The sequence below is a fragment of the Panthera onca genome, chromosome E3 (assembly GCF_046562875.1).
Source record: "Panthera onca isolate mPanOnc1 chromosome E3, mPanOnc1 haplotype 2, whole genome shotgun sequence".
Lineage (NCBI taxonomy): Eukaryota > Metazoa > Chordata > Mammalia > Carnivora > Felidae > Panthera > Panthera onca.
Window position 1 is genome coordinate 17,746,942 of NC_138354.1, and position 26,329 is coordinate 17,773,270.

General features: G+C 38.5%; 2 protein-coding genes across 2 annotated transcripts in view; one reads left to right on the plus strand and one right to left on the minus strand.

Moving 5' to 3' along the window:
- The window catches only part of LOC132677228 (integrin alpha-D-like), a 165,255-nt gene that overhangs the window by 69,229 nt on the left and 69,697 nt on the right, over positions 1 to 26,329 (minus strand). The window lies entirely within an intron of this gene.
- Positions 3,516 to 26,329, plus strand: part of LOC132676607 (integrin alpha-D-like) — a 70,979-nt gene continuing 48,165 nt past the window's right edge. The window contains exon 1 of the mRNA XM_078440030.2: positions 3,516 to 3,670. The gene's annotated coding sequence lies outside the window, so the exon portion shown is untranslated. The remainder of the gene's footprint in view (positions 3,671 to 26,329) is intronic.

Below are 26,329 nucleotides of genomic sequence, written 5' to 3' on the forward strand. Positions count from 1 at the left end.
CATTGATGGCAATTCTATTTTTAATTATTTGAGGAACCACCAAACCGCTTTCCATAGAAGCCACACCACTTTACATTTTCATTAATAGTGCCCATGGGCTGTAACTTTTCCATATCCTTCCCCAAACTTGTTATTTTCTATTTTAAAAAAGACAATGTTCATCCTAATGGTTGTGAGGTGGTTTTTCATTGTGGCTTTGATTTGCATTTCCCTAATGATTAGTGATGTTGAACATCTTTTCATGTGTTTGTTAGCCATCTGTATATCTTTGGAATATATATAATATAATATAATATAATATAATATAATATAATATATATATTATAGCCATCTGTGTATCTTTGGAATATATATTATATTATATACAAATAATATAATATAATATAATATAATATAATATTTAATGTATTTAAATATATTTAAATTTATTAAATATATAATATATATTTATATATTATAAATTTTAAATATATTTATACTATATATTATATTAAATATATATATTATAAATATATTATATATGTATATTTATTTAATGTCTTTTGCCCATTAAAAAATTGTGGTTATTGCTGTTGAGCTGTAAGAGTTCTTTATATATTCTGGATATTAACCCCTTATCAGATATATGATTTGCAAATATTTTCTCCTATTCCATCTTTTCACTCTGTTGATGGTGTCCTTCAATGCACAGAATTAATTTTGATGAAGTTCAATTTATCTATTTTTTGTTGTTGTTGTCTGTTCTTTTGGTGTCATATCCATGAAACGATTGCCAAATCCAATGTAATGAATTTTTCAGGAATCCAGCTTCTCCTATTTTCAAAGGGTGTTGTAGGTTAACTAACTCACTTAGGTCTTTGAGCCATTTGAGTTATTTTTTGTACATGTTTGAGCCATTTTGAGCTAATTATAAAGATATACAATAATTGTCTCCTCGGCATTGCATCTGGGCACATGTTTGTTTATTAAATAAAATATATTTTTTCTTCTTAAGGCTAGCTGAAGAAATATTCTTGAGTAGGGTTAGTTTGTAAAGCAATAGACAGACAAAATTTGAGTATATAATACAATCAAAGGATGATAGTATGTCAGAAGGGGAAAAGACCTTGCACCATGGTCTTCATTTATTCCAGCCAATCTTTGGCTCTGAGAGCACACTCCCCATCAAGTTCACCCCTTTTAAGGCCACTTAGGCAATGGTAAGGGGCCAGCTTCAAGCTTTTAGATGTGGGTATCCAGTTTTGCAACCTTGTGCCTCTTTTTAATCCTCTCTCTTCCATCCTCAGGCAACCACTGATCTTATTTCTGTTACTATATGTTAGTTTGCATTTTAAAAAGACTTTCTATACATCATATCACATAGAATTTGTTATTTTTCATTAGGCTTCTTTCACTCAAGGTAATTACCTTTATTTATTTATTTGTTTGTTTATTTATTTATATTGAAATTAGTTAACGTACAGTGTAGTATTGGTTTTAGGAGTAAAACCCAGTGATTCACCGCTCATATAACACCTAGTGCTCGTCCCAACAACCTCTCTCCTTAATGCTGTCACCCAGTTAGCAGATACCCCCCTCCCCACCTTCTCTCCAGCAACCCTGAGTTTGTTCCCTGTATTTAAGAGTCTCTTATGGTTTGCCTCCCTCTCAGTTTCATCTTGTTTTTTCTTCCTTCCCTTATGTTGATCTGTTTTGTTTCTTAAATTCCACATATGAGTGAAATCACATGGTATTTGTCTTTCTCTGACTGACTTACTTTGCTTAGCACAATACACTCTAGTTCCATCCACGTTGTTGCAAAAGGCAAGATTTTATTTTGAGATTCATCCATATTGTTGTCGGTATCAATACTTCTTTCCTTTTTATTGCTGAGTAGTATTCCATTGTAATCATATGGGATTTAAAAATTAATGCGGCTTAAAGCATTTTATCAGAGTCAGAAGATAACTTGTAGGTCCAGTTTTAAAATTTCAAGTAGTTTTTTCAAGCTTCACATCTTAGCAATGTATTGTTCCACATATTAAAGAGACTAAACCTGTCCCGCTAGGACCAAAACAGCACAATTTTAAATATTAAGGAAAAGCTTTGGGAATTTCTTAAGACCAAATTGTGTTACAAACTTTCCCCCTGACTTTAAGATGTTCTTTACTCATCAAAGAAAGACAAAGAAACAAGTGATGCATTGTTAGACATATTTTAACACACATCCAAATGGTGCAGCACAGCATAGAATCTTTGATCAAATGCAATCAAAGACAGGGCTAGGAATCCATTTGCTACTATCCTTGAATCTCAGCACCCAAACTTCTCTCTTTGGAATTCTCATTGACTTAAAGCCTAAGAAAATTCTGAAAGCGATCTGAGAGACTTCTCCATAACTTAGGGTTTACATTTTATCTGAAAATATAGAAATATACACAGCTGTCAACACATGCTACTATCCTGTTGACTTATAATTTTCATCAGGATTTTCTCGTTTAATCAAATAAAAAGTAGGGACCAACCCCCCCCCCCCCACACACACACACACACTAGATGTGGAAATTAAGTTGTGTGGACCTGCGGGCATGATTTCCATTACTGAGGCAGGCAGAAATCATTCTGGTGAAAGATGGGAAACACATCCTCCTTCACACTGATTTGAAAAAATTATTAAATGTGTTGCTTAATTTTTTTTTTAAGTGTAGCTATAATGGTTCTGAGCATCCCAATCCCAATGAAGTTTGTGTGTGATGTTTTCCCACAAATGAGCAATTCTTCAACACCAACTGTGTGCCCTACAATTCAACTCAATTTGACACTATCTACCTGGAGATTCCACAGATTAAGGATTCAGTCCTACAAGACTGCCCTCTACTGCCATTTCAGATGCCAACTGTAGGTCCGGTTTATCATTTGTGCTTCTGACCAACAGACTATAGACTGGAGGTTTCAGCAACCTGCCCCCATTGGGTTAATTTGCTAGAGCAGATCACAAAACTCATAAAAACATTTTACTTTCCAGGTAACCAATTTATTATAAAAGATATGAAGAAGAATAGTGAGACAGGAGAAATACATGTGGTAAGGTTTGGGAAAAGGTGAGAGCTTCTATACCACCTCCAACTTCATCACTCTCCCTAAATTTCTGTGTGTTTACCAACTAAAAGCTCTCCAAACCCACCCCTTTGGGTTTTTCTGGAGGCATTTTTACATAGGCATGATCAAATCATTGGCTGTTCGTGATTGGTTTAACCCTAGCCCCTCTTCCTTCCCGGGATGTTGTTATTTCAGGGTGGACCTGAAAGTTCCGAACACATTGTTGTACCTACTGGCAACTAGCCCCTACCCTTAGGTGATTTTCAAAGTCACCTCAGCAATGTAACAGAAGATACCTTTATCACTGCACAGTGAAAGTGTTGTAAAACTGGCCAAACAGCACAAACTTGTCAAACCCCCTGACCGGTAAAATGGGTTCCCTGATCACCATGAAGTTTTAGAGGGGTTCCCCAGGTAGGGATAATTTCTTCCAACAGAATTTTAGCCACGGAAGAGATGCAAGCCTATCCACGAAGGAAAAGATTTGGTCCAGTGAGAAAACATACAAACTACGAGATGGAGAAGTTGTATGAAATCCATCCGTATGAACAGCTTTTCCTGGATTATACTTTGGACAAGTGGGACAAGTAAGGTAGGCCCTTCTTATGGTCTTATTAACTGTTCTCCACCAATATGGGTCCACGAATGCTGTCATTTTGTCAGTACACCAATGGCTTAATGCATGTTACAATTACAAGTATTGAGAATTTTAGAATTACTGGAATGACCAGATTGTTATTTGGCTGAAACCAGAGTTCTCTCTCTCTCTCTCTCTCTCTTTCTCTTTTTATCAAACCAAAAATTAATAAATTTCCAATATTGCTTCTCCTTTTCTGTGGTCATGTTTCCCCAATTTTTTTCTGGTCAATTTTCCCAAAACTTATCATTTGGGAGAACATCCCTTTGGAACATGACAGAGATTTGGCTATTGGTCTCATTATAAGCAGCATTTTTGGTACATATATCAGTGAGGTGGCTTCTGTTGGCATATATGGAGTTGAGTCTGGAATACCCCAGAACCTTAATAACAGCTAGAGCCACATGCGAAAGTATGACATCTAATAAATGTTGTACATAGGAGCCATTTTAAATCTTATCCCCATTGGGGGTAAAGAAACCTCATTGTTTCTATAATATTTGAAAATCATGAGCTACTCCAGAGGCATACTGACTATCAGTATAAATATTTGTGGTTTGCACACTTAATGGGTAAGATGACCAAATACATTTATCAAGTTATTTATTTTAAATACGTGTAGTTTATTAGTTGTCAATCCTCTTTCAATAAAGCTATTTTTTAAAAGTTAAAAAAAAATAAATATTTGTGGTTTTATCCTTGGCTAAAGTATAAGCTTGAGTAAGGGTGTATAATTCAGCTGTAATAGCCAAAGGTAAAAGTGCTGCAATGACTGCAATGACTTCAAAGAGAGTTGCAATAGCATACCCAGGACAATATTTACCATTTTTATCCTTTAAATAAGAACCATCAGGAAACTATGAACAACCTGTATTGGTTAGAGGAGTTATCTGTAAATTTTCATTGGGATTGAAAAGGTAACCTGTCAGTATTAAGCAGTTGTGAGGAGTTTCTTCTGGATCAAATGCAGTCCTTGTTTTGAGATCCAATTCCCTAAGTATCTAACCTGAGCCTGAGTAAACTGTAATCTTTCTTTGGAGACTTTGTGTCCTTTAAGGCCAAGAACTTTTCTGTGAAGAGGTTTGAGGAAGGGGAAGGGAGAAGCAAATCATCTGTATACCGTAATAAATTAGAGACTGTAGAAGACTTTATATCATCTAAATCAGCTTTTAAGATTTGTAAAGGTGGGAAGGACTCTCTGCGAATCCCCGGGGCATTATTGTCCAGGTGTATTTCTGTTCTTTCCTGTAAAAGACAAAAAATATATTGGTTATCTTTATCAACTGGAATACTAAAAATGCACTGCATAAAACAATTATAGTGAAGAGTTTGCTCTCAGTGGGAATGGATGTTAGCACACGGGAGTTATGAACTTTAGGGTACTGAGGGATAACTGTGGTTATTTGTATTTATTGCTCAGAGGTCTTGGAGAAACCTCCATCCGTGGCCATGGGGTTTTCTCACAGGTAAAACAGAGGTGTTGCAGGGACCACTGGAAGGGGTAATTAGACCCTGAGCTTTATAATCTTTTATAATGGGCCTGATGCCTTGAAGGACTTCTTTATAAGGTATTGATTATTATGGGAGGAGGCTTTAAAGGATCTATTTAAATCCTGATGGGAGATGCAGTGTAGATTCTGCCCATATAAGTTGAGGATTTTCTTGCATAAAGAGGATGGTATCAGATCTAATAAGAATAAATAATCAGTGTCCGCAGACTCAGCAATAGTGCTGTCAGAGACAGAACAAACAAAAGATGTCGAATGGTCATTTAATTCCCCTAGTTGGCTATTTTGGTTACAACTGTCAAGTTCTGGAATGATTTCCCCCTTTTGGGAGAGATTTTGCTATGATACTTTTCTAAGAAATCTTGGTCCGATAAATGAACAAGGGCATAAGAACAAAGGAGAAAAAAGGATGGGTGTCTCTCAAGGGGCCTAGATAAAAGAAAATACGCTCAGAGGCAGGAAACTATTGATGCTTATTAGACACCCCCAGTATTTGAGCTGTTTTAGTGCTCCAAGACAGGGACTGCTTTATATCAGGGGTGTTAAGCGCTGAGAGTGTAGGTCTGATGTCAATAAGGACAGGGAGAGATTAATTACCAATCTGAAAAGTGTTTTTTCTGAGCTGATTAAGAAGAAGGATTGGGAAGAGCCTTTGTAGTTCCCTGGACCTTGTCACTGGCAACTCAGAGGGCTTTGGAAAGACTGACCAGAGGGCTGAGGATGCATGGAACATTTAAATTTGTAACAATCTCTCTCTTTTTTTAAATTCAATAATAGCAGAAAGGCTATTTGGTTTTGTTCAAGGGTCTTCATTTTCTGGAGTTGAACATTGAGAATTTTAGCAATCTTTCTTCTAGTTGCCTCATGTAGGGCGTGAGTTGGTTTGCCATATTAAGTATATTTGGAGTGGGTTACTTCCCATTCCATTCTGCTCCTCTTTAACTAAAAGAGAAAAGCTTAACCCTCTGATAAACATAGAGTTAAATGCTACCTAGGTGGATTCAACATCTAAAAGAAGATCAGAATTTTACTTAAAGACAATTTGGAGTTGATTGTAATAATCATTAACACATTCATCAAGCTTTGGTGTGCAAGCCTGAATTTTGTTCTGATCAACAGGCTTAGGAAAAGTTATTGTTTTTTTAATATGAAATTTATTGTCAAATTGGTTTCCATACAACACCCAGTGCTCATCCCAACAGGTGCCCTCCCCAACACCCACTACCCACCCTCCCCAACCTCCCACCCCCCATCAACCCTCAATTTGTTCCCAGTTTTTAAAAGTCTCTTATGTTTGGATCCTTCCCTCTCCAACCTTTCTTTTTTTGTTGTTCCTTCCCCTCCCTCATGGTCTTCTGGTAAGTTTCTCAGGATCCACATAAGAGTGAAAACATATGGTATCTGTCTTTCTCTGTAGGACTTATTTCACTTAGCATAACACTCTCCAGTTCCATCCACGTTGCTACAAAGGGCCATATTTCATTCTTTCTCATTGCCACGTAGTATTCCATTGTGTATATAAACCACAATTTCTTTATCCATTCATCGGTTGATGGACATTTAGGCTCTTTCCATAATTTGGCTATTGTTGAAAGTGCTGCTATAAACATTGAGGTACAAGTGCTCCTATGCATCAGCACTCCCGTATCCCTTGGGTAAATTCCTAGCAGTGCTATTGCTGGGTCATAGGGTAGGTCTACTTTTAATTTTTTGAGGAACCTCCACACTGTTTCCCAGAACGGCTGCACCAGTTTGCATTTCCACCAACAGTGCAAGAGGGTTCCCGTTTCTCCACATCCTCTCCAGCATCTATAGTCTCCTGATTTGTTCATTTTAGCCACTCTGACTGGCGTGAGATGGTATCTGAGTGTTGTTTTGATTTGTATTTCCCTGATGAGGAGCGACATTGAGCATCTTTTCATGTGCCTGTTGGTCAACTGGATATCTTCTTTAGAGAAGTGTCTATTCATCTTTTCTGCCCATTTCTTCACGGGATTATTTGTTTTTCAGGTGTGGAGTTTGGTGAGCTCTTTTTAGATTTTGGATACTAACCCTTTGTCCGATACGTCATTTGCAAATATCTTTTCCCATTCCGTTGGTTGCCTTTTAGTTTTGTTGATTGTTTCCTTTGCTGTGCAGAAGCTTTTTATCTTCATAAGGTCCCAGTAGTTCATTTTTGCTTTTAATTCCCTTGCCTTTGGATGTGTCAAGTAAGAGATTACTACGGCTGAGGTCAGAGAGGTCTTTTCCTGCTTTCTCCTCTAGGGTTTTGATGGTTTCCTGTGTCACATTCAGGTCCTTTATCCATTTTGAGTTTATTTTTGTGAATGGTGTGAGAAAGTGGTCTAGTTTCAACCTTCTGCATGTTGCTGTCCAATTCTCCCAGCACCATTTGTTAAAGAGACTGTCTTTTTTTTCCATTGGATGTTCTTTCCTGCTTTGTTAAAGATTAGTTGGCCATACGTTTGTGGGTCTAGTTCTGGGGTTTCTATTCTATTTCATTGGTCTATGTGTCTGTTTTTGCGCCAATACCATGCTGTCTTGATGATTACAGCTTTGTAGTAGAGGCTAAAGTCTGGGATTGTGATGCCTCCTCCTTTGGTCTTCTTCAGAATTACCTTGGCTACTCGGGGTGTTTGGTGGTTCCATATAAATTTTAGGATTGCTTGTTCTAGCTTCGAGAAGAATGGTGGTGCAATTTTTATTGGGATTGCATTGAATGTGTAGATAGCTTTGGGTAGTATTGACATTTTAACAATATTTATTCTTCCAATCCATGAGCACGGAATGTTTTTCCATTTCTTTGTGTCTTCTTCAATTTCCTTCATAAGCTTTCTATAATTTTCAGTATATAGATCTTTTACATCTTTGGTTAGATTTATTCCTAGGTATTTTATGCTTCTTGGTGCAATTGTGAATGGGATTAGTTTCTTTGTCTTTTTGTTGCTTCATTATTAGTGTATAAGAATGCAACTGATTTCTGTACATCGATTTTTTATCCTACGACTTTGCTAAATTCATGTCTCAGTTCTAGCAGACTTCTGGTGGAGTCTATCGGATTTTCCATGTATACTATCATGTAATCTGCAAAAAGTGAAAGCTTGACTTCATCTTTGCCAATTTTGATGCCTTTGATTTCCTTTTGTTGTCTGATTGCTGATGCTAGAACTTCCAGCGCTATGTTAAACAACAGCGGTGAGAGTGGACATCCCTGTCGTGTTCCTGATCTCAGGGAAAAAGCTCTCAGTTTTTCCCCATTGAGGATGATGTTAGCTGTGGGCTTTTCATAAATGGCTTTTATGATCTTTAAGTATGTTCCTTCTATCCCGACTTTCTCAAGGGTTTTTATTAAGAAAGGGTGCTGGATTTTGTCAAAGGCCTTTTCTGCATCGATTGACAGGATCATATGGTTCTTATCTTTTCTTTTATTAATGTGACGTATCATGTTGATTGATTTGTGAATGTTGAACCAGCCCTGCATCCCAGGAATGAATCCCACTTGATCATGGTGAATAATTCTTTTTATATGCTGTTGAATTCGATTTGCTAGTATCTTATTGAGAATTTTGCATCCATATTCATCAGGGATATTGGCCTGTAGTTCTCTTTTTTTGCTGGGTCTCTGTCTGGTTTAGGAATCAAAGTAATACTGGCTTCATAGAATGAGTCTGGAAGTTTTCCTTCCCTTTCTATTTTTTGGAATAGCTTGAGAAAGATAGGTATTATCTCTGCTTTTAACGTCTGGTAGAATTCCCCTGGGAAGCCATCTGGTCCTGGACTCTTATTTTTTGGGAGAGTTTTGATGACTGATTCAATTTCTTCGCTGGTTATGGGCCTGTTCAAGCTTTCTATTGCCTCCTGATTGAGTTTTGGAAGGGTGTGGGTGTTTAGGAATTTGTCCATTTCTTCCAGGTTGTCCAGTTTGTTGGCATATAATTTTTCATAATATTCCCTGATAATTGCTTGTATTTCTGAGGGATTGGTTGTAATAATTCCATTTTCATTCATGATTTTATCTATTTGGGTCATCTCCCTCTTCTTTTTGAGAAGCCTGGCTAGAGGTTTATCAATTTTGTTTATTTTTTCAAAAAACCAACTCTTGGTTTCATTGATCTGCTCTACCGTTTTTTTAGATTCTATATTGTTTATTTCTGCTCTGATCTTTATGATTTCTCTTCTTCTGCTGGGTTTAGGCTGCCTTTGCTGTTCTGCTTCTATTTCCTTTAGGTGTGCTGTTAGATTTTGTATTTGGGATTTTTCTTGTTTCTTGAGATAGGCCTTGATTGCGATGTGTTTTCCTCTCAGGACTGCCTTCGCTGCATCCCAAAGCGTCTGGATTTTTGTATTTTCATTTTCGTTTGTTTCCATATATTTTTTAATTTCTTCTCTAATTGCTTCGTTGACCCATTTCTTCTTTAGTAGGGTGTTCTTTAACCTCCATGCTTTTGGAGGTTTTCCAGACTTTTTCCTGTGGTTGATTCCAAGCTTCATAGCATTGTGGTCTGAAAGTATGCATGGTATGCTTTCAATTCTTGTAAACTTATGAAGGGCTGTTTTGTGACCCAGTATGTGATCTCTCTTGGAGAATGTTCCATGTGCACTCAAGAAGAAAGTATGTTGTGTTGCTTTGGGATGCAGAGTTCTAAATATATCTGTCAAGTCCATCTGATCCAATGTATCATTCAGGGCCCTTGTTTCTTTATTGACCGTGTGTCTAGATGATCTATCCATTTCTGTAAGTGGAGTGTTAAAGTCCCCTGCAATTACCACATTCTTATCAATAAGGTTGCTTATGTTTGTGAGTAATTGTTTTGTATATTTGGGGGCTCTTGTATTCAGCGCATAGACATTTATAATTGTTAGCTCTTCCTGATGGATAGACCCTGTGATTATTATATAATGCCCTTCTTCATCTCTTGTTACAGCCTTTCATTTAAAGTCTAGTTTGTCTGATATAAGTATGGCTACTCCAGCTTTCTTTTGACTTCCAGTGGCATGATAAATAGTTCTCCATCCCCTCACTCTCAATCTGAAGGTGTCCTCAGGTCTAAAATGAGTCTCTTGTAGACAGCAAATAGATGGGTCTTGGTTTTTTATCCATTCTGATACCCTATGTCTTTTGGTTGGCGCATGTAATCCATTTACATTCAGTGTTATTATAGAAAGATACGGGTTTAGAGTCATTGTGATGTCCGTAGGTTTCATGCTGGTAGCGATGTCTCTGGTACTTTGTCTCACAGGATCCCCCTTAGGATCTCTTGTAGGGCTGGTTTAGTGGTGACAAATTCCTTCAGTTTTTGTTTGGGAAGACCTTTATCTCTCCTTCTATTCTAAATGACAAACTTGCTGGTAAAAGATTCTTGGCTGCATATTTTTTCTGTTCATCACATTGAAGATCTCCTGCCATTCCTTTCTGGTCTGCCAAGTTTCAGTAGAGAGATCAGTCACGAGTCTTATAGGTCTCCCTTTATATGTTAGAGCACGTTTATCATTAGCTGCTTTCAGAATTTTCTCTTTATCCTTGTATTTTACCAGTTTCACTATGATATGTTGTGCAGAAGATCGATTCAAATTACGTCTGAAGGGAGTTCTCTGTGCCTCGTGGATTTCAATGTCTTTTTCCTTCCCCAGATCCGGTAAGTTCTCAGCTATTATTTCTTCAAGTACCCCTTCAGCACATTTCCCTCTCTCTTCCTTCTCTGGGATACCAATTTTGCGTATATTATTTCTCTTTAGTGCATCACTTAGTTCTCTAATTTTCTGCTCATGCTCCTGGATTTTTTTTTAATCTCTCTTTTTCTCAGCTTCTTCTTTTTCCATAATTTTATCTTCTAGGTCACCTATTCTCCCCTCTGCCTCTTCAATCCGAGCCGTAGTTGTCTCCATTTTATTTTGCAGTTCATTGATAGCATTTTTTAGCTCCTCCTGGCTTTTCCTTAGTCCCTTGATCTCTGTAGCAAGAGATTCTCTGCTGTCCTTTATACTGTTTTCAAGCCCAGCGATTAATTTTATGACTATTATTCTAAATTCACTTTTTCTTATATTGTTTAAATCATTTTTGATCAGTTTGTTAGCTGTTGTTATTTCCTGGACGTTTTTCTGAGAGGAATTCTTCCGTTTCGTCTTTTTGGATAGTCCCTTGAGTGGTGGGAGACTGCGGGGCACTTCCCCTGTGCAGTCTTGAATAACTGGCGTTGGTGGGCGGGGCCGCAGTCAGACCTGATGTCTGCTCCCAGCCCACCGCTGGGGCCATAGTCAGACTGCTGTGTGCCTTCTCTTCCCCTCTCCTAGGGGCGGGATTCACTGTGGGGTGGAGTGGCCCATCTGGGCTACTTGCACACTGCCAGGCTTGTGGTGCTGGGGATCTGGCGTATTAGCTGGGGTAGATCGGCAAGGTGCACAGGGGCAGGAGGGGCAGGCTCAGCTCGCTTTTCCTTCAGAGATCTGCTTCAGGAGGGGCCCTGCAGCACTGGGAGGGAGTCAGACCCGCCGGAAGGATGGATCCGCAGAAGCACAGCGTTGGACGTTTGTGCGCTGCATGCAAGTTCCCTGGCAGGAACTGGTTCCTTTTGGGATTTTGGCTGGGGAATGGGTGAGGGAGATGGCGCTGGCGAGCACCTTTGTTCCCTGCTAAACTGACCTCTGTCGTCCAGGGGCTCAGCAACTCTCCCTCCCGTTGTCCTCTAGCCTTCCCGCTCTCCGAGCAGAGCTGTTAACTTATAACCTTCCAGATGTTAAGTCCCGCTTGCTTTCGGAACACACTCCGTCTGGCCTCTCCGGTTTTGCAAGCCACACTCAGGGGCTGTGCTTAGCCGGCGGGCCGCCCCTCCGCCCTGGCTCCCTCCCGCCAGTCCGTGTAGTGCGCACCACCTCGCCGCCCTTCCTACCCTCTTCCGTGGGCCTCTCGTCTGCGCTTCGCTGTAGAGACTCCGTTCTGCTAGTCTTCTGGCAGTTTTATCTGTTCTTAGTTTTTGAGAGTCTCTTATGCTTTGGTTCTCTTCCACTCTTACCTTTTTTTTTTCCTTCCCTTCCCTTATGGGTTTCTGTTAAGTTTCCCAGGATCCACATAAGAGTGAAACCATATGGTATCTGTCTTTCTCTGTATGGCTTATTTCACTTAGCATAACACTCTCCAGTTCCATCCATGTTGCTATAAAGGGCCATATTTCATTCTTTCTCATTGCCAATTGGCACAGTTCTAACCTGAACATCCTAGTGCCAAAAAGAATCCAAACAGAAGGTTAGTACAGTTCTGGAAGGACCAGTCTGATTCCCTGCAGGAATTAAGCTGAAGGCTAGCACAATTCCATCAGGAACAGTCTGATTCTGGAAAGGAGTCCATCTAAACTCCAAACAAGCACTGTCAGAGATAACAACAACAACAACAACAACACAACCAAGGCCTTAAGATATGTTCTGAATAAAGCATGGAGAGCTCAGAACAAGGCCTGGAACTTGAAATCCTGGAGAAAATTTACCATCAAACTCCAGGGTCACTGAGAAAACCCATTTAGGTCTGTGGGTTCTGTACCTATTAGCTTACAAACCCTGCAGTCATTGGAGGGTCCTCTCTGGATGTTGGTTCTGATCATTAAGTAATGTTAATCTTAAAAAAAATCCTGCCAGTTATTGTACCAGAAAAAAAATGGGTTTATTTGGTAATAAAACAGAATTGCAATGTGGGACAAAGAGTTACGGCATAAATGTAGATGAGTTCAGAGAACAAAGAAGAGAGGGACCCTGTTTTTATGGAGAAAAAGGTTAGTTGGGAAGGATGTTATAAACTAAAAGTCCATACTGTAGTGGCTCTTCATTGGCTGAGTTGCGACAGTCTCTCATTGGCTAGGCTGTTGCCAGGAAGGGAAAAAAATCTTTCTTTCTCCTGACTGGGGTAGTAAGGTATAGGCTTATTCCCGTTGGGAATGCAAGGTAAATCTTTTCCTGTTGGTTCTTCAAAGGGCTGCAAGCGCTCTGGAAAACAGTGTGGAGGTTCCTCAAAAAATTAAAAATAGATCTACCCTATGACCCAGCAATAGCACTGCTAGGAATTTACCCAAGGGATACGGGAGTGCTGATGCATAGGGGCACATGTACCCCAATGTTTATAGCAGCACTTTCAACAAGAGCCAAATTATGGAAAGAGCCTAAATGTCCATCAACTGATGAATGGATAAAGACATTGTGGTTTATATACACAATGGAATACTATGTGGCAATGAGAAAGAATGAAATATGGCCCTTTGTAGCAACGTGGATGGAACCGGAGAGTGTTATGTTAAGTGAAATAAGCCATACAGAGAAAGATAGATACCATATGTTTTCACTCTTTTGTGGATTCTGAGAAACTTAACAGGAACCCATGGGGGAGGGGAAGGAAAAAAAAGAGGTTAGAGTGGGAGAGAGCCAAAGCATAAGAGACTCTTAAAAACTGAGAACAAACTGAGAGTTGATGGCGGGTGGGAGTGAGGTGGGGTGATGGGTATTGAGGAGGGCACCTGTTGGGATGAGCACTGGGTGTTGTATGGAAACCAATTTGACAATAAATTTCATATTTAAAAAAATGTCAATACTACCGAAAGCAATCTACATATTCAATGCAATCCCTATCAAAATTGCATACATCATTCTTAACTTGCCAAAAGTTTTTAATCGTAAAAAGATGTTGGATTTTTTACTTGAATATTTTTTAGTCTTCCATCTTGAATTACTTTTAGTGGTTCTGAGTAATTCTCTTTAGTTTTTTTAGTGTTTCTCTCAGCACTACAGTATATACATGTGATTTATAATAATTTGCTGGCATCAACATTTTTCTACTCTCAGTTAAGTGTGGACATCTCACTTCAATTCAAGTCCCTTTGCCTTCATCACTTTTAAATATCATTGTCTTGTGTGTCAAATGGTGCTCTAATTTTGTTACAGTCTTTAAAACATGATTTATAAAACCCATGAGGAAAAGGATAGTTCACTATATGTACTCATACTTCTGATATTTCCATTGTTTCCTTTCTTTGTGCTTCCTGAGGCTCCAATATTTTTTCTTTTACCAGTCCCTTTCCAAATATTCTCTAAGGTGCCTCTCATTCTAATATTCTACAAATTCAAAATCTTTCAAGGAAACGAGTTAAAAGTTAGGCACTCAGAGAAGTAAACATTTTTAGAAGTCTGAGAGAGGAGACCAAGCTGGTCTGAAGCTGAGGTCCTGACTAGAAAGACCACACTAGGAAGCTGAAGAAAACAGAGTATCAATGAAGAAAGAGTAATGGAGCAAATTTTATACCCTCCACAATTATGTTTTGGACAAAAAAAATTTAGTTTTGTTTAAATTTATAAAGAACTTTACCATTCAAATGAACTATCCTAGAAAGTCTTTTATTCAAACATTATAGGACACCTACAACGTGCCAGGAGCTGTGCTGGGTGGTGGAGATGCAGAGATAAGAAATACATGGTCCTTGTCCTAATTCATGATTGGCTTAGACAGGAGTACCTAGAAGCAGAGCCTAAGATGGGGATTCTGGTAATTATGTACTGTTAAAAGAATGTTCAAAGAGGAAAAATAGTGAGGGGAGTGGGAGGAAAGGTCAGAAGATGAAGTGAGACAAGATGTAGGCTCAGCTATAGTCTACATTAGTCTGATTGAAAGGAGACCAGAAAGAGCTAGGCAATATGAATGACATCACAGAGCCCACCTTAAGGCAAAGATCAAACTTTCAAACCTCTGTAATAGCACAATTCTAGGGAGAAAGCCAATTGTGGGCCATTAGCATCCAGCATTCATAGCAACTAGAAGATTGGCAAATTGTCTGGGAAGAAAGATCTGAGTGGGTACCAACAGCATCCACTGTAATGGTCTGGGATAGCAAGTAGATGGTAATCAAATTATAGTGGAATTTGGTATCATGGTTCAGACAGGTACCAAAATAAGCATAAGAACAAAGAGGAGGAGTGGTGTCCAGCTGGCTCAGTCAGAAAAGCATGTGACTCTTGATCTCAGGGTCATGAGTTTGAGCTCCACATGGGGTGTACAGATTATTTAAATAAATAAAACCTGGGGTGCCTGCGGGCTCAGTCGGTTAAGCATCTGACTTTGACTCAGGTCATGATCTCACTGTTCGTGGGTTCAAGCTCTACATCCAGATCTGTGCTGACAGCTCACTGACTGGCACTTGCCTCTGATTCTGTGTCTCCCTCTTTCTCTGTCCCTCCCCTACTCATGCTCTGTCTCTGTCTCTCAAAAATAAATCAACATTATAAATTAAATAGATAAATAAATAATCTTAAGAAAAAAAAAAAAAAGAACAAAGGAGGAAAGAATAAATTCTGTCTGGGGCAGCTGAAAAAGTCTTCCCACATAGTTTGTGGGAACCAGTGGAAAATGAAAATGTGGGACACTTTGTTCAAAATTATTAATCACTTCAAAATGATGACATGGCACTAAACCAAGAACAGAGCCCTTCTAAATGTGCGGCTCTGTGCAACTGCATAGTTCACTCACCCATGAAGCTGGCTCTCATGAGGAAGAATCTGTGAACACTGAGGAATCAACAGGGTTGTGAAGGAGATGAGTTATAAGCTCCAATCTGTATTTTTCAAAGCAGTTTCCAGAAGCAGGGCAGAGGATGATTAGGGAATCAGCTTTGTGATAAATTCATGATGTTTTCTAGGCCATTTAAATGCCTCATCACTCATCTCAGTGAAACAAAATGTTCACTCTTTATCATGTAGGGTGATTTTGTTGCTGTTTAGTTAATACTAACATCTGTAATAGTCAATTGTATGTGAAGAAATAATTATATATCCTTAATGAATAATGTTCTAATAAATAATGTTCTTCTAATTATTTATGACCTGATAAATTCTGTACCTAGAGACAAATTTTCAGAAATAGGCAACTTTGGAAGAGCACAATACAGAGTTCCAACATTCACACTCAGAGGTCAAGATTGAAGATATATCTAAGGAAAATTGTGAGTGTATGTAACAATCTATTTTTGACTATAAGCCACATTCACATGTCAAGAGAACAAAATTTTCTTTTTGTATTTTTTCAGCTTTCATTTCATTCTAAGTAAAAGCCTACTTCAGATAAAAGCAAATCCATTTTAAAACTTTATTTCCTCTGGGTGCAGAACACTGTTGTTAATAAACACATTTAATTCTGAAAAAAAGGGGGGGCTGCAAGGAGTGGTACAATGTGAGAGCTCCCCCTTCTGGTCTCTGAACTCCATTCAAGTAATTAATTAATTTTAATTAATTAAACATATAGTGTTACACCAGTATCAGGTGTACAATATAGTGATTCAACAGTTCCATACACCATCCTGTGCTCATCATGACAAGTGCATTCTTTTTTTTTTTTTTAATTTTTTAATATATGAAATTTACTGTCAAATTGGTTTCCATACAACACCCAGTGCTCACCCCAAAAGGTGCCCTCCTCCATACCCATCACCCACCCTGCCCTCCCTCCCACCCCCCATCAACCCTCAGTTTGTTCTCAGTTTTTAACAGTCTCTTAGACAAGTGCATTCTTTAATCCCCACCCCCTATTTAACTCATCCTCCCACCCCTCTCCCTTCTGGTAACCACCAGTTTGCTCTCTAAAATGAAGAGTCTGTTTCTTGAGGTGCCTGTGTGGCTCAGTCAGTTAAATGTCTGACTCTTGATTTCAGCTCAGGTCATGATCTCACAATTCATGAGATCGAGCCCCACATCTGTGTCAGCACAGAGCCTGCTTGGGATTCTCTCTCCCCCTCTCTATCTTCCCCTCCCTCTCTCTGTCTCAAAATAATAAATAAACATTTAAAAAAGAGTCTGTTTCTTGATTTCTCTCTCTCTCTCTCTCTCTCTCTCTCTCTCTCTCTCTCTCTTATTTTTCCCTTTGCTTGTTTGTTTTGTTTCTTAAATTCCACATATGAGTGAAATCATATGGTATTTGTCTTTCTCTGACTTATTTCACTTAGCATTATACTCTCTAGCTCCATCCATGTCAATGCAAATGGCAAGATTTCATTCTTTTTTTATGGCTGAGTAATGTTCCATCACACACACACACACACACACACACACACCTCTTTTTATCCATTCTTCAGTTGGTGGACACGGGCTGCTTCCATATCTTGGCTATTATTGTAAATGGTGCTGCCATAAACACAGGGGTGTGTGTATCCCTTTGGTTTAGTGTTTTCGTATTCTTTGGGTAAATACCCAGTAGTAAAATTGCTGGAATGTAGGGTAGTTCTACAGTGGGTAGTGGAATGTAGGGTAGTTTCTACAGTGGCTTCACCAGTTTACATTCCTACCAACAGTACATGAGTGTTCCTTTTTTTCCACATCCTCACCATCAAATGTTGTTTCTTGTATTGTTCATTTTAGCCATTCTTACAGGTGTGAGGTGATATCTCATGTAGTTTTTTGTTTTCTTTTTTATTTCCCTGATGGTAAGTGATGATGTTTCTGCTGGCCATTTGGATGTCATCTTTGGAGAAATGACTGCTCATGTCTTCTGCCCGTTATTAATTGGATTATTTGTTTTTTGAGTGTTGAGTTTTATAAATTCTTTATATATTTTTGATACTAACTCTTTATTAAGTGTGTAATTTGCATATTTTCTTCCATTCTATAGGTTGCCTTTTGTTTTGTTGATTGTTTCCTTCTCCGTGCAGAAGCTTTTCATTTTGATGTAGTCCCAGTAGTTTATTTTTATTTTGTTTCCTTTGCCTCAGGAGACATATCTAGAAGGAAGTTGTTATGGCCATTGTCGAAGAAGTTACTTCCTATGTTGTCTTCTAGGATTTTTATGGGTTCAGGTCTCACATTTAGGTCTTTGATCCATGTTGAATTTATTTTTGTGTATGATATAAGAAAGTGGTCTAGTTTCATTCTTTTTTGCGTGTTGCTGTCCTGTTTTCCCAACACCATTTATCGAAGAGACTCTCTTTTTTTGCATTGGATATTCTTTCTGCTTTGGCAAAGATTTAATTAATCATATAATTGTGGGCTTATTTCTGGATTTTATATTCTGTTCCTTTGATGTTATGTGTCTATTTGTGTGCCAATACTATACTGTTTTTTAGTACTACAGCCTTATAATATAACTTGAAGTCCAGATTTGATGTCTTCAGCTTTGTTTTTCTTTTTCAAGATTGCTTTGGCTATTCAGGATCTTTCATGGTTCCAAACAAATTTTAGGATTGTTTCTTCTAGTTCTGTGAAAAATGATCTTGGTATTTTGATAGGAATTGCATTAAATGTGTATATCACTTTGGGTAGTTATAAACATTTTAGCAATATTTGGTCTTCCCAAATATGAACCTGGAATATCTTCCCATTTCGTTGTGTCACTTTCAGTTTCTTTCATCACTGTTTTATGGTTTTCAGAGTATAGGTCTTTCACCTCTTTAGGTAGATTTATTCCTAAGTATCTTATTATTTTGGGTGAAATTGCAAATGGGATTGTTTTTGTTATTGTTTTTTCTGTTTCTTCATTATTAGTATATAAATGCAACAGATTTTTGTATGTTGATTTTGTATTTTGCAACTTTACTGAATTCACTTATTAGTTCTAGTAGATTTTTGGCGGAATCTTTTGGGTTTTCTATATAGAATATCATGTCATCTACAAACAGTGAAAGTTTGACTTCTTCCTTGCCAAATTGGATGCTTTTTATTTCTTTTGTTGTCTGATTGCTGTGGCTGGGACTTCCAGTACTATGTTGAATAAGAGTGGTGACAGTGAACATCCTTCTCTTGTTCCTGACCTTAGGGGTAAATCTCTCAGTTTTTTTCCATTGAGTGTGACGTTTGCTGTGAGTTTTTAATATTAGGGCTTTATTATGTTCCCTCTAACCTACTTTGTTGAGGGTTTTATCATGAATGGATGTTGTACTTTGTCACATGATTTTTCTGTACCTATTGAAATAATATATTCTACCCTTTATCTTATTGATATGATGTATCATGTTGATTAATTTGCAAATATTGAATCATCCTTGCATACCAGAAATAAATTCCTTTTGATTGTGGTGTGTGATTTTTTAAAATGTCTTGTTGGATTCAGTTTGCCAGTATTTTTTTTTTTTTTTTTTGAGAATTTTTTCATCTGTGTTCATCAGGGAAATTGGCCTGTAGCTCTCTTTTTTTTGTGGTGTCTTTATCTGGTTTTAATATCAGGATAGTGCTGTTTTCATAGAGTGAATTTGGAAATTTTCCTTCCCTTTCTATTTTTTTGAATAGTTTGGCAAGATTATGTATTTAAATGTTTGGTAGAATTTACCTGTGAAGCCCTCTTGTCCTAGACTTTTGTTCACTGGGGTTTTTTGATTAGAGATTCAATCTCCTTGATGGTAATCTGTTGATTCAAATTTTCTATTTTTTCCTGCTCCAGTTTTGGTAGGTTATATATTTGTAGGACTTTATCAATTTCCTCTATGTTGCCCAATTTTTGGCATTTAATTTTGGTATATAATTTTTCACAATAGTCCCTTAAAATTGTTTGTATTTCTGTGGTGTCCATTATTTCTCCTCTTTCATTAAATGATTTTGTTTGAGTTCTCTCTTTATCTCTCTTTGATAAGTCTGGCTAAAGGTTTATCAATTTTGTTGATCTTTTCGAAGGACCAGCTCCTGGTTTTGTTGATCTGTTCTATTCAGTTTTGTTTGTTTGTTTCTGCTCTAATCTTTATTATTTCCTTTCTGCAGCTGTTTTTGGGTTTTGTTTTTCCTGTTCTGGCTCCTTTAGGTGTAAGATTAAGTTGTTTATTTTAGATTTTTCTTGCTTCCTGAAGCAGACCTGTATTGCTATAATCTTTCCTCTTAGAACCACTTTTTCTGTATCCCAAAGGTTTTGGACCATTGTGTTTTCACTTTCCATGTTATTTTATATTTTCTTCCTTTATGTCTCCATGTTATTTTTTATTTTTTATTCAACCCATGCACTGTTTAGTAGCATGTTATTTAACCTCCATGTATTTGTTGTTCTTTCCAGGTATTTTCTTGTAGCTGATTTCTAGTTTCATAGCATTATGTTCCAAAAGATGTATGATATAGCTTTGATTTTTTTTTTAAGAAATAACTTTGATCTTTTTAAATTTGTTGAGATTTGTTTTGTGACTTAATATGTGACCTATTCTGGAGAATGATCTATGTGCCCTTGAAAAGAATGTGTTTTCTGCTGTTTTATGATGGAATCTTCTGAATATGTCTGTTAAATCCATCTTGTCCAGTGGAGTGCCTGGGTGACTCAGTTGGTTGAGCATCTGTCCAACTCTTGATTTTGGCTCAAGTCATGATCTCATGGTTCATGAGTTCGAGCCCTGCATGGGACTCTGTGCTGACAGCACAGGGCCTACTTGGGATTCTCTGTCTTCCTCTCTCTGCCCCTCTCCTGCTCACAATCTCTCACTCTGTCAGAAGTAAATGAATAAACATATAAAAAAATCCATCTTGTCCAGTGTTTCATTCAAAGCCACTATTTCCTTGTTGATTTTCTTTTTGGATGATCTTTCCAGTGATGTAAGTGGGGTTTTAAAGTCCCCTAGTATTATTGTATTACTATCAACTAGTTCCTTTATGTTTGCTATGAACTTTTTTGTGTATGTGGGTGCTTCCATGTTGGGTTCATAAATATTTATAATTGTTATATCTTATTGTGGGATTGTCCCCTTTTATTATTATATAGAGTTCTTCTTTGTCTCTTGTTACAGTCTTTGTTTTAAAGTCTACTATGCCTGATGTAAGTATTGCTACCTTGGCTTTCTTTTCACTTCCATTTGTGTGATAAATGTTTCTCCATCTCCTCACTTTCAATCTACAGGTGTCTTTAGGTTTGAAATGAATCTCTTGTAGACAGCATATAGATAAGTCTTGTTTTTTAATCCACACTGTCACTCTATGTCTTCTGATTAGAGCTTTTAGTCCTTTTAATTCAAAGTAATAATTGATAGATACATGTTTATTGCCATTTTGTTACTTTTTGTGGTTGTTTTTATAGTTTTTCTCTGAGCTTTTCTTCTCTCTCTCTTTTTTATGGTTTTCTGGTTTTCTTCAATGATTATACTTGCATTCCTGTCTCTTTATTCTTTGCACATCTATGACTGGTTTTTGATTTGTGGTTACCATAGATTTGTATAACATCTTCTGCATACAGTAGTCTATATTAAGTTGATGATCACTTAAATTTGAGCCCATTCTTTACTCCTCTTCCCCCAGTCCCTTGGTTTTAGGTATATGGTATCATTTATCACATCCTCTTATTTTGTTAATCCCTTGACTGATTTTTATGGCTATATTTATTTTTCATACTCTCATTTTCCCTTCCACTCAAAGAATGCCCTTTAATATTTTTTGTAGGATTGGTTTAATGATCACAAACTCCTTTAGTTTTTGTCTGAAAAACTCTTTATATCTCCTATTCTGAATGATAAGCTTGCTGGATAGAATATTTTTGGCTGCAGTTTTTTTCTATTCAGTACTTTGAGTATATCACTCCCTTCTGGCTTGGGAAGTTTCTGATGAAAATTCTCCTGAGAGCCTTATGGAATTTCCCTTGTATGTAACTATCTTGTCTTCTGTTGCTGCTCAAAAAAAATTTTTTTTTAATCACTACCTTTTGCCATTTTAATTACTATATGTCATTGTGTGCACCTCCTTGGGTAGATTTTTTTTGGGGGGAGAGATCTCTGTGGCTCCTGGATCTGGATATCTGTTTCCTTTCCCAGATTAGGGAAGTTTTCAGCTATTACTTCTTCAAATAAATGTTCTGCCCTCTTTTCTCTCTCTCTCTTCTTCTTCTTCTAGAATGCCTATAACGTGAATGTTATTACACTTGATTGAGTCACTGAGTTCCCCCAGTTTGTTCTGGTTTACATACTTTTTCCCCTCATTTGCTCAGCTTGATTAACTTCCATTACTCTGCCTTGCAAGTCATTAATTCACTCCTCTGCTTCCTCTAGCCTGCTATTTATTTAATCGAGCATATTTTTATTTCATTTATTGTGTTCTCTATCTCAACTTGGTCCTTTAAAAAACTCTTTGTTGAGAGGGTTGGAAGATGGCAGCATAGGAGGACGCTGGGTTCACCGCGCGTCCTGCTGATCACTTAGATTCCACCTACACCTGCCTAAATAACCCAGAAAACCGCCAGAGGATTAGCAGAACGGAGTCTCCGGAGCCAAGCGCAGACGAGAGGCCCATGGAAGAGGGTAGGAAGGGCGGCCAGGCGGTGCGCGCTCCACGGACTGGCGGATTGGAGGGAGGGAGCCTGGGCAGAGAGGCAGCCTGCCGACCAAGCAGAGCCCCCGAGTCTGGCTTGCAAAAGCGGAGGGGCCGGACTGAGTGTGTTCCGAAAGCAAGCGCGACTTAGCTTCTGGGAGATCATAAGTTAACAGCTCTGCTTGGAAAGCGGGAAGGCTGGAGGACAAAGGGAGGGAGAGCTGCTGAGCCCCCGGATGACAGAGCTCAGTTTGGTGGGGAACAAAGGCGCTAGCCAGCTCCATCTCCCTCGCCCATCCCCCAGCCAAAATTCCAAAGGGAACCAGTTCCTGCCAGAGAACTTGCTCGCTCTGCACAAACACCCAACTCTGTGCTTCTGCGGAGCCAAACCTCTGGCAGCGGATCTGACTCCCTCCCGCTGCCACAGGGCCCCTCCTGAAGTGGATCGCCTAAGGAGAAGCAAGCTAAGCCTGCCCCTCCTGCCCCCGTGCACCTTGCCTACCCACCCCAGCTAATACGCCAGAACCCAGCACTACAAGCCTGGCAGTGTGCAAGTAGCCCAGATGGGCCACGCCACCCCTCAGTGAACCCCGCCCCTAGGAGAGGGGAAGAGAAGGCACACACCAGTCTGACTGTGGCCCCAGTGGTGGGCTGGGGGCAGACATCAGGTCTGACTGCGGCCCCGCCCACCAACTCCAGTTATACAACACAGCACAGGGGAAGTGCCCTGCAGGTCCTCACCACTCCAGGGACTATCCAAAATGACCAAACGGAAGAATTCCCCTCAGAAGAATCTCCAGGAAATAACAACAGCTAATGAACTGATCAAAAAGGATTTAAATAATATAACAGAAAGTGAATTTAGAATAATAGTCATAAAATTAATCGCTGGGCTTGAAAACAGTATAGAGGACAGCAGAGAATCTCTTGCTACAGAGATCAAGGGACTAAGGAACAGTCACGAGGAGCTGAAAAACGTTTTAAACGAAATGCGAAACAAAATGGAAACGACGACGGCTCGGATTGAAGAGGCAGAGGAGAGAATAGGTGAACTAGAAGATAAAGTTATGGAAAAAGAGGAAGCTGAGAGAAAGAGAGATAAAAAAATCCAGGAGTATGAGGGGAAAATTAGAGAACTAAGTGATACACTAAAAAGAAATAATATACGCATAATTGGTATCCCAGAGGAGGAAGAGAGAGGGAAAGGTGCTGAAGAGGTACTTGAAGAAATTATAGCTGAGAACTTACCGGATCTGGGGAAGGAAAAAGACATTGAAATCCACGAGGCACAGAGAACTCCCTTCAGACGTAACTTGAATTGATCTTCTGCATGACATATCATAGTGAAACTGGCAAAATACAAGGATAAAGAGAAAATTCTGAAAGCAGCAAGGGATAAACATGCCCTCACATATAAAGGGAGACCTATAAGACTTGTAACCGATCTCTCTTTTGAAACTTGGCAGGCCAGAAAGGATTGGCACGAGATCTTCAGTGTGCTAAACAGAAAAAATATGCAGCCGAGAATCCTTTATCCAGCAAGTCTGTCATTTAGAATAGAAGGAGAGATAAAGGTCTTCCCAAACAAACAAAAACTGAAGGAATTTGTCACCACTAAACCAGCCCTACAAGAGATCCTAAGGGGGATCCTGTGAGACAAAGTACCAGAGACATCGCTACAAGCATAAAACATACAGACATCACAATGACTCTAAACCCGTATCTTTCTATAATAACACTGAATGTAAATGGATTACATGCGCCAACCAAAAGACATAGGGTATCAGAATGGATAAAAAACCAAGACCCATCTATTTGCTGTCTACAAGAGACTCATTTTAGACCTGAGGACACCTTCAGATTGAGAGTGAGGGGATGGAGAACTATTTATCATGCCACTGGAAGTCAAAAGAAAGCTGGAGTAGCCATACTTATATCAGACAAACTAGACTTTAAATGAAAGGCTGTAACAAGAGATGAAGAAGGGCATTATATAACAATCACAGGGTCTATCCATCAGGAAGAGCTAACAATTATAAATGTCTATGCGCCGAATACCGGAGCCCAAATATATAAAACAATTACTCACAAACATAAGCAACCTTATTGATAAGAATGTGGTAATTGCAGGGGACTTTAACACTCCACTTACAGAAAAGGATAGATCATCTAGACACACGGTCAATAAAGAAACAAGGGCCCTGAATGATACATTGGATCAGATGGACTTGACAGATATATTTAGAACTCTGCATCCCAAAGCAACACAATATACTTTCTTCTCGAGTGCACATGGAACATTCTCCAAGATAGATCATATACTGGGTCACAAAACAGCCCTTCATAAGTATACAAGAATTGAAATTATACCATGCAAACTTTCAGACCACAATGCTATGAAGCTTGGAATCAACCACAGGAAAAAGTCTGGAAAACCTCCAAAAGCATGGAGGTTAAAGAACACCCTACTAACGAATGAGTGGGTCAACCAGGCAATTAGAGAAGAAATTAAAAAATATATGGAAACAAACGAAAATGAAAATACAACAATCCAGACGCTTTGGGATGCAGCGAAGGCAGTCCTGAGAGGAAAACACATCGCAATCCAGGCCTATCTCAAGAAACAAGAAAAATCCCAAATACAAAATCTAACAGCACACCTAAAGGAAATAGAAGCAGAACAGCAAAGGCAGCCTAAACCCAGCAGAAGAAGAGAAATCATAAAGATCAGAGCAGAAATAAAAAATATAGAATCTAAAAAAAACGGTAGAGCAGATCAATGAAACCAAGAGTTGGTTTTTTGAAAAAATAAACAAAATTGACAAACCTCTAGCCAGGCTTCTCAAAAAGAAAAGGGAGATGACCCAAATAGATAAAATCATGAATGAAAATGGAATTATTACAACCAATCCCTCAGAGATACAAACAATTATCAGGGAATACTATGAAAAATTATATGCCAATAAATTGGACAACCTGGAAGAAATGGACAAATTCCTAAACACCCACACTCTTCCAAAACTCAATCAGGAGGAAATAGAAAGCTTGAACAGACCCATAACCAGCGAAGAAATTGAATCAGTCATCAAAACTCTCCCAAAAAATAAGAGTCCAGGACCCGATGGTTTCCCAGGGGAGTTCTACCAGACGTTTAAAGCAGAGATAATACCTATCCTTCTCAAGCTATTCCAAGAAATAGAAAGGGAAGGAAAACTTCCAGACTCATTCTATGAAGCCAGTATTACTTTGATTCCTAAACCAGACAGAGACCCAGCAAAAAAAGAGAACTACAGGCCAATATCCCTGATGAATATGGATGCAAAAATTCTCAATAAGATACTAGCAAATCGAATTCAACAGCATATAAAAAGAATTATTCACCATGATCAAGTGGGATTCATTCCTGGGATGCAGGGCTGGTTCAACATTCGCAAATCGATCAACGTGATACATCACATTAACAAAAAAAAAGATAAGAACCATATGATCCTGTCAATCGATGCAGAAATGGCCTTTGACAAAATCCAGCACCCTTTCTTAATAAAAACCCTTGAGAAAGTCGGGATAGAAGGAACATACTTAAAGATCATAAAAGCCATTTATGAAAAGCCCACAGCTAACATCATCCTCAACGGGGAAAAACTGAGAGCCTTTTCCCTGAGATCAGGAACACGACAGGGATGCCCACTCTCACTGCTGTTGTTTAACATAGTGCTGGAAGTTCTAGCATCAGCAATCAGACAACAAAAGGAAATCAAAGGCATCAAAATTGGCAAAGATGAAGTCAAGCTTTCGCTTTTTGCAGATGACATGATATTATACATGGAAAATCTGATAGACTCCACCAAAAGTCTGCTAGAACTGATACATGAATTCAGCAACGTTGCAGGATACA